Source organism: Sciurus carolinensis, chromosome 11 (genome assembly GCF_902686445.1).
Source record: "Sciurus carolinensis chromosome 11, mSciCar1.2, whole genome shotgun sequence".
NCBI classification, from domain to species: domain Eukaryota; kingdom Metazoa; phylum Chordata; class Mammalia; order Rodentia; family Sciuridae; genus Sciurus; species Sciurus carolinensis.
This window is the reverse complement of record NC_062223.1, coordinates 51,692,984-51,702,631: the sequence shown is the minus strand read 5'-3', so window position 1 is coordinate 51,702,631 and position 9,648 is coordinate 51,692,984. Positions and strand designations below refer to the sequence as shown.

At 34.4% G+C, this 9,648-nt stretch overlaps 1 pseudogene; it reads left to right on the top strand.

Moving 5' to 3' along the window:
* Positions 1-504: 504 nt before the first annotated feature.
* Positions 505-1,040, top strand: LOC124959459 (5' exonuclease Apollo-like; annotated as a pseudogene).
* The last annotated feature ends 8,608 nt before the right edge of the window (positions 1,041-9,648 follow it).

The following is a 9,648-nucleotide window of genomic DNA, read 5'->3' as shown; positions in this document are numbered from 1 at the left end:
AGGTATATTTAAATCAAGAATTGGCCAATTGATTTGGCAACGGAAGTCAATACATAGTGTTTTAATCAAGAATGTGATTATGGCTTCTTGCAGCAAGCGCCCAGCGTAGCACAGAACCCGACCTTAGGGTGCCCTTGCCCCAACCCCTCAACTAGCAGCCGCACGGCTCCTAGTGGAGCTGTGGCTGGCAATCGAAAATCGACTGCTTGGGCCTGTCTCCTCCCCGCAGCGCGCGCTTTGAGTGCCCGATTGCCTCGGATCCGGCGCGCGGGTGGGCGTGGCACTCAGGAGAGCAATTTCGGCGATGTGGACTCCCACCCTGACTCCGGCGAACACGGTCATTTCCTCCCTTCTGCTCATCCTAGTAACTTATTCCTCTGCTGGGTTGGCTCTCCTTTAAGGCCTCTTGGTCTTATACTTGCCCCGGCCTGTCTTCCACCCGGGCTCAGTTGTGGAGTCCTCACGCAGGAGCCCTACTCGGGTAGAGCCCATATCCCTTCCACCATGAACCGGATCCTGATTCCCCATAGGCCCATTGCTGTGGACTTTTGGAGCCTGCGCCAGGCTAGTACTGCTGGGCTCTTCTTCTTGTCCCACATGCACTAGGATCACACCGTAGGCCTATCTAGCGCTTGGACCCGGCCCCTCTACTGCTCGCCCATCACTGCCCACCTTTTGCACCATCACTTACAGGTGTCTAAGCACCTTGGATCTGAACCTTGGAAATTGGAGGGCCATGTATTGCCTCTAGATGAAATTGGAAGAGAGACCATGACTGTAACCCTCATCGATGCCAATCACTGCCCTGGCTCTGTCATGTTTCTCTTTGAAGGTTACTTTGGAACCATTCTTTATACAGGTGATTTTCGATATACACCATGTATGCTGAAGGAGCCAGCCCTGACATTGGGGAAACAGAGCCATACTTTATACCTAGACAACACCAATTGCAAGAAGCAGCCCAACAGATTATCCAGCTCATTCGAAAGTACCCACAACATAACATAAAGATTGACAGGGTTCTCTTCCAGAAGCTTTGACCAGCAAGTGGAAAAATACCATCAACCCTCACTGAAGTAGAGACAGGAGAAAATGCAGAATGACAGCCTTGTTTGATACAGTACTGCAGTTTTGAACACAGTAGCCGAAGACTAGTATTGAGAGCTTGTTTGGACCCTTACTTCTCTTTACAGGATCCTGTGGGTTCACCCTGGAGCAGCACTTCCCAGAGCTTGCTCACTGGGATCAAGGTGTCTATGAACTCTTTAGTTTTATAGTTCATTAAGGTTAAGAAACACTTTTCGTTATAAAGCTTTCAGAGTGTTGCATGAGCACATTAAAGGTTCTTAGTAGTCCTAAAAAAAAAAAAAAAAAAAGGTGATTATGCTTTGCTTAGGATGCTATTACATAATAGTAATAACTCTAGAAAAGTACAAAAATATATACATAAAATTCAGGATTAATGATACTAGTGGAAAGGAAACAAACAGGATTACAATACAAGAGGCAAGCTTAATGTCCTTTATGATTTGCAAATGCCTTTCTATTATTATTGGAGTCAACTTTACAAAATCAATCAAACATTATTTGAATAATACCCCAGTAATACACTTACTTAATAGGCAGGGCTCACTTATCCCAGATTATAATAATAAGGGAGGTGATATTGTGATTCATATGTCCCTGACCATTGAATTCTGCATTAAAGATTCTCAAATGATGCCATTAGAAAAAAAAATAAATAAAACAGATGCATTGTATAAACCACCTTGTTTCCTAAATATACAATTGCATGTTATTGTCTGCTTTAGGTACTCATGAGAGCATACATTGTAATCAATTAAGAAGGAATTGTTCACACCAGTAAACTTTTGGCAAGCTTTAATCACTACACAGGTAATAAACAAGATGTTCGCTTATTCCATCCAAAAAATTAGCTTTGATGTCTTCTAAATGTCCTATTTCTGACTGTTAGGTTCGAGTCTAACATTTATTAAAGTCTGAAATAATTATGTTTTCTTCAGATAACAAATATATCCTGTTAAATGAAAATATTTAATGCATTTTTATATCTTTGGCCTGAAGGATAATAAGATGCAATTTTGGTAAAATTCCAAGAACAATTTTCAACAAAGTTGAGAATAAGATCTGGTTTTAATCACATAGTCACCCAGCCATGCTTTTGGGATGAAATGATTGTATTAGCATGGGGGGTTTCCCTATAGAATAGAAAGGAAAAGGTGACAGGTGTTCATTCTAAAACCTGATAATGTCAGGGCAAAAATATCCTCAGCATAACTATGGGTAAATTAAATGTTTTTTCCTTATGATTGCATAGCCAATTTATCATGTCTATTTAATGCTCTGGCTATAAGCTGCTTCTTGAATCATAATGCCTTATGGAGGTTTTCATTGACATGTGGAAACTTCAGTCATCTGATAATAAAAGGATATTAAAGTTTAATTCAATAGAAATATATATTTTGGTTACAGAGCTACTGCATTTGTTCTTCAATGCAAAAGCTCCTGTGAATTCTTCTGTGTATTATTTACCTATAATTTGCATTTTAACTAAAATAGGAAACTATTATCAGCTTTCCAGAATTAAAAGGAAAAACACATGAACAGTTTCTTCCTTAGGAAGTGCATCTAAGTAGTAGAAAATTTTAAAGTGAAAAAATTTGTATTTAAGAATTGACAAAAGTAAAATATTTTAATTTTATATTAATCACCATAGCTTATGTCTTTCTTATACATTATATCTCATCCCTGGCAAAATTACACCTATTAGAAGCACATATTCCCTTTAAAATAAATTTTATAAAATATTCAAATTCAACAAATGTGAAACTTACTCTCATAGATGAATTTTGTGTAATCAGTTTAGCACATTTTAAACAGGAGCTGCTTTCCACAGTAAGACATGGCAAACTTGAGTTTTAGATTCAATGTTTCTACAGGTGTTTTGCTTTTATTTGAGATTTTGATGAGACTTACAAAATGTTTTCAGCTTCCTGAGTGTTATGATAAGTTCTATTTAGTTCTAAAAGATGATGCACATATTTTCAACTCTATAATTTATGCAAGCATAAGTAGTTGTAATTCTGAAATTTACCTTGAAAATCAAATGGGTTCAATCATATCACATTAAAGTTAGGAATAAAGCTTTAACATTATCTCCTAGCCTCAGATGTTTTGTTTTGTATACTAGGATGTTTAATTTTGCTTAATTTTTATCCATTTCCTTAGCATTGGTCCTCTTCCTCCTATTTATACAGAAAATTCTTCCAAAAAGAGTTCTCATTAAAACACCCTGAAATTACAGTATAAATTGGAGATTCATGATGATTCTCTAATTATTGCATTTTTGTGGAGGAAAATTACAGAAATTTGCTTGAATCATAATATTGTAACTCATTTCTCTTATATTCTAAAAAATTTTGAAGTATTTTAGCAATGCATCTACACTCTATCAAATTTGTAACATTTTAGATTTCCTTTTGAGAAGCAAAATTAGGTTAAATGTGCTTGCTTTCTAATGAGCATTTTTCAATATAATTATATAATGACTAATTACATAATGTTAATTGATACAGGATTTGTGAACACATATAAATGTGTTTAAGAAACTTTTTAGGGGGCTTCTGGTTTATCGTGTAGTCATCCAACTTTATATTTGAAGACATTCCTTAATATTTCATAAAAAGGATCTACAGTTGATAAAATAGTAGGAAGATACTTTATTTTCCTTTTTCCTGGCAGCTATGTTGTTGACATATGATGTAAGCATGACAAAGTATGTACTCCTTTATGCTTCTGACTTAAATGGAGCAATATGAAGACATTTTTTTTTAAAAGTCAGAGAATATTCTCAGTAGAAATAAAAGAGGCAAGTGTTTTATGGACAGTAACCAGTGATGCTACTTCTAGAAACCTGCAAATTTAAAATCCAAAAATGTAGAACTCAAATATATCTGTATCCAGGTAAACTATATCTTTTCAAGTCACTGTTTCTCTTTCCATGTCCTAAACCTGCTTTCTTTTTTCTTGGATCTGTTCATGAGTAAACTCTTCACCAGTCACTGTCTCTAGCATTTTTTTTTTCTATTTTGGTTATTCTAGCTAAATTTCACACATGTAACTAGATATTCTGGCATCTGCCATAAACTGTAAGTCAGTGTTTTGACTGATTGGAACTTTACAATATATTACTTATCAATCTAATAAATGGAGTCAATGCTATTCCATGTGATAAACTAAACTACTTTTCCTAATAGTTCTTCAAATAGGACACAAGAAGCTTCAGCTCCTTAAGGAATTAAGACTATAGGTAGAGAGCTGAAGTGTCCTGAAAGAAATACCAGTTGGAAATAATGAAGACTGGAATGGAAGCTAATTTTAAAGTTATAATGCCTATTTCATGCAGGCCACAGTCTGAGAATATCTAAAAGAAAGTAATTTATCTTCTCAAATATCAGTAAAGCACTACAGTTTGAACAAATGCTGGACTTACACCTTTAAAAACTTCTCTGGTAAGAGGAATTTTTGAACAGAAATGAATAGGAAAATTAGTGTGTGCTCCATATTTTAAAGAAAATTCTACAGCAGTTATTTTAATTGAAGACAATATGCCAACCAAAGTCTACACAAAGTATTATAATTGTCCTTTAAATTAGATCAGGGTGAATAGTGATAATTAGAAAATGTAGTTAGGTACATTTGTACAGTGTATTGATATTCCACAGTATCTTCCCTCTAGAGCATATGCTCTATTAGAACAGTGATATTCTACATTCACTTCTGCATGTCCACTTACAGTGTGAAGAATGAATAAATGCAAAGTTTTACTAGTATTAATACAAAAGGTAAATTTGAAGTACTGAGATATAAAGATGATTTTTATTATCTAATAATCATACTATATATATTATCACATACATATTACACATAAACACATACATTTGCATTTCTTTCTATACTCAACTTGTATTTTTTCTTATTCATTCTAATATTTGAAGGAAAATACACTTTAAAAGTTGAAAGACCACTAAAGAGTTCTTCAAACCATATGATCCGAGTCAACTTCTTACAATTTTCAGAAGCCAGGTTAAAAAATAAATAAAACTTTTAGATAAATAGGAAACATTGATATATGGCTGAACCTTTTCTGAAAACAAGTAACAATGCTTCCTTCAAATAGTCAGTAAGTAATGGAGTTAAAGGGGCACTTCTATCTTCAGAGATAAACTACAGAGGTGAACTTGACAGTTATTTCATACGAGGTAAATAGGAAGACTAACAAAGCTATATGGGTAATGTAGAAAAAGGGCACAGAACCCAGCTGGAGAGCTAGGAAAAAAATACTGGAGGAAGTTCCCTTTAATCAGGTGAATTTTCTGTTTATTTTGGGTGAATATTTTAAAATTGACTGCAATGATTGATCTGCTGGTAATGCAAACCATTAATTCAATGTAAAATACACATAAGTGTGCTTCTCAGAGTAGTAATAGTGGTGTGGTCATGCTACCTAGACAATTGGAAAATATGACTTGTGGAGTATTGGTGGTGTAGACAGGAAAGATGGATACTGTGTGAAGCCCTGAGTGTCCTCCATGAAGGAAAAATATTCCCAAGTCCGAGTAACATTTTAATGACCTGCTACTTATTTATTTAGGAATACAGTAATAAACTAAAATGAAAAGAAGGTTCTTATAATTATGTTAGTCTAAAACCTAACTCTGAACATTTTTGCATGGATTAACTACAGACTAAATATTCCTAGTATACAAATGCCAACAGAACTCATGATAAACTATTTTCTGTGTTTTATTTAGAACTTTACCAAGTGTAGTGCTCCTTGTGATATCAGAGCTGCAAATACAATATGATATATAACATTCTACTTTCAAAGCTGTTACATTTCATGTCATACTACATAAGGACACAAGTCTTTATGCCATTAAATTTTGTGAAGACCTGTGCCTGAAATTTGCATATTGAAATTCATATCCATAATAAATTACTTTCCTTTATTTCTCCTTTATGCTATGCTTTAATATTAATTTGTTTTCTTATTGTTCTTATACCTTTATATAAGTAGATTATATTATGAATGGGTATTTTTCAGGAGAGTAATAATAATAAAGTATCACATATGTATTTGTGTACTTGGTATAGAATTAGGAGCTTCTAATGAGAGTAAAATTATGTCTCAAAAACCTGTGGGAATCTTGAACTAAATATTTTTAAATTAAATAATTAATAATCACACTAAAAATGAGGGGGGAATGTCACTTTGGTACATGATTTCAGCTCCTAAACGTCAGCACCAGTTCTTCAGGCATCACTGCCATGTAGTCTCAGAAAATGACAGTGTTTCTAACCTAAGGACAACACAGAGGAAGTCTGTGACAAGTGGCTGCCCTGGATCTTATTCAGGTTTTGGATTAAATTACCCCGGTTGTGGGTGTTTTTAATCATACCTATTTCTGAATATTTTGCCTGAGAGGGAAATGCTGTAACTGAAATTCTAGGAATACCATTTGACTTAATGGAAACATATTACTTTACACAGTGGCCTGGAATTACTGGCCTCTAGAGTAGACTCTGGACATCCATCAAAATCACTGTCCATTTCTGTGTGACCATATGCATATCTGTGTCCAAACCTGACAAGCTTTCCTATGGCAGTTCAGGTTCATTGTCCTTTGTATTGTAGACATTTGTGCTGAAACCTTGTGAATTATGCTGCCAAATCATCTTGGAATCTGACAAAATGAACAGAAGGGACCTCAGTGAATTCCCCTTTGTTTTAACTGAGATGAGTAGCTTAATTTTATTGTTCTTGTTCCAATTTAAGTCAATATATTGTATTTAAATGAAAGTGAATGCATGACAAAGCATACAAGTTTCTCTAAATCTACACCTACAAATCCAAGATATTATTTCTAATAAACTCTAGAACTGAATTTCTACAGGAAAATACAAACCAAATAAATGCAAGGCAAAAAGGTAATTCTAGAATTAAATTAAGCAAAGATATAATAAAATCTTGTCAGCATCTGAGCAGATGGTCTGCATGGTTTAGATGTGAGGTGTCCCACAAAAGCCCATGTGTGAGACAATGCAAGAATGTTTAGAGTTGAGATGATTGGTTTACTAAGGCCTTACCAACCTAATTGGTGGATTAATCCTCTGATAGGGATTAACTGAGTGGTGATGTAGGCAGGTAGGTTGTGGCTGGAGGAGGAGGATCATGGGGTTGTGACTTTGGGGTTTATATTTTATCCCTGGAGAGTGGAGCACTCTCTCTCTCTCTGTTTCCTGAGGTGATTCCTCCACTACACTCTTCTGCCACGATGTCCTACCTCACCTTGAGCCCAAAGTAATAGAGGATTGACTGTCCAAGGATTAAGACTTGTGAAACTATGTGCCCCAAGTAAACTTTTCCTCCTCTAAAATTGTTCTTGTCAGGGCTTTTGGTCACAGCAGCAGCAAAGTTGATTAAAACAACAAACTGAACAATTTAATACAAAAATTGACCATATAAACTTAAAAAGAAATGTAGATATGCAAAGTATGGAGACCCATAGACCAATTTTTTTATTCACAGTGCATTTTCACACATTAGTTTAATATTATGTAAATAATAAAATTTAGTGTATTTTATTTATTAGATCTATGAAGAATATACCCATGTTTCTATTAGTTTGATTTAGATGACTGTAAAATTACCATTTATGAGTTTATTAATTGCTTGGTAACTGACTACTAGCAAAGAGTGAACCCAGTCAATCATATAGATTTTATTTGTGAATGAAGCCTCTGTGACAGCTAAACAAAATGGAAAGGAAAAAAATAGAGAATAATTAGAACAGGTGATAGGGGCCTTTCTTTCTTTCCTCTTTTTTTTTTTTTTTTTTTTTTTTTTTGCAGTGCTGGGGATTGAACCCAGGGCCTTGTGCTTGCGAGTCTTTCCTTTCTTACGTGAATTAAATAAACTAAGACACTGGGAATTCCTTTTGCCTTGCCCCCATCCCGAAAAAAAAAAAAAGGAAAAAGGAAAAGATGTTTTTTGTTACTCTATTTTTTAACATAAACAAGATGATTCTTTTGACAGGAATATGACCTGAATTTTTAAACTCTAAAATGATTTTTCATAGTTGCTATTATTACCACTACATCCTTAATAACATTAAAATAAAACATGTGCACTGAAATAAATATAATTGTATAAATATGTGGGTGTACTTATACTGATAGGAGGTTTTAACCCACCATCACAATAAGAAAACTGGGTTCTAAGCAGAAAATGTAAGGTGACAGATACAGAAAGAAAGTTATTGAAAGTTTAAAATAAATCGTAAAAGTTTCTATGAATCTCAATGATAAACATATCACTATTGCAATATAAAGCAAAAGTTAGAATTGTCCAGCCCAACGGACAATCTGGCCTGAAGTCTGTCTAAGTAAATGAAACTCTAATGGATCACAGCCAGTTCCACATTTTAACACACTCACTGAGACAGCTTTTGTGTTGTGACTACAGAGTTCAGTAGTTTTGACAGAGACCTTATGGTCTTCAAAGACTAAAACATTTATTGTTTGACTCTTTATTGGTGGAATTTATCAATCTCTATTCTACAATATTAATTTGCATTCATAAAAGTGATTTTATGATTCATAATTTTATTAATCATAAAAATTGCATGCTTAGTGTACTAACTTTTCTATTTAGGAAAAAGAGATGTGCATGACGCTTTTGCTAGTATCTACATTCAAAAAGTTATGTGCATAGATAAACATTCCGTTCCTTCCTTGTAGTATTGGAAATTGTACTCAGGGGTGCTTTACCACTGAGCTACAACCCCAGTCCTTTTATTTTATTTTTATTTTTGAAACAGGGTTTTGCTAAGTTGCTTAGGGCATCACTGAATAGCTGAGGTTGACCTCAAACATGGGATCCTCTGGTGTCAGCCTCCTGAATTTCTGGAATTACAAGTGTGTGCCACCATGTCTGACCCATTCCTTGTTTGTGAGTGCTAATCTCTTGAATGTCTCTGTAGTTAGCAGGTAACATACTATGTTCCACCCTGACAAGCAAGTAATATGGAAATTTGCTATTTGTTATTTGGTTGTTTTACCATTATAATCAATAAAAATTAATTAATAACAAAATTAATTATATTCAATATTAGAACAAATTTAAAAATAGCAATCATTAGCAATGAGTATTACTTGTGTAAGTGAATGTGATTCACTATAATGTCTGCATACTTGTGTATATTGTGTGTTGATGATACTCATCCACCTCTCAAACCACATCACACTTCTCCCTGGCACTCTTCTTAGTCCCTAGTAATTCCTCTAGTACTTTCCAGTCATCTTTCTTTTTCTTTTAAAGTTTTCACATCTGAGAGAGAAAACGTAATTTTCTGTGTCTAAATTATTTAGCTTAATATAATGTCCTCCAGTTCCATTCATTTTTCCTATAAAAGACAGGATTTCATTTTTATTTATGGCTGAATAATATTCTATTGTGTATATACTCCTTATTTTCTTTATCCATTCTTCTGCTTTCAGGCATCCAGACCCAAACTTTATCTTTGCTCTTGTGAATTGTGCTGGAATAAACATGACTATGTGGGT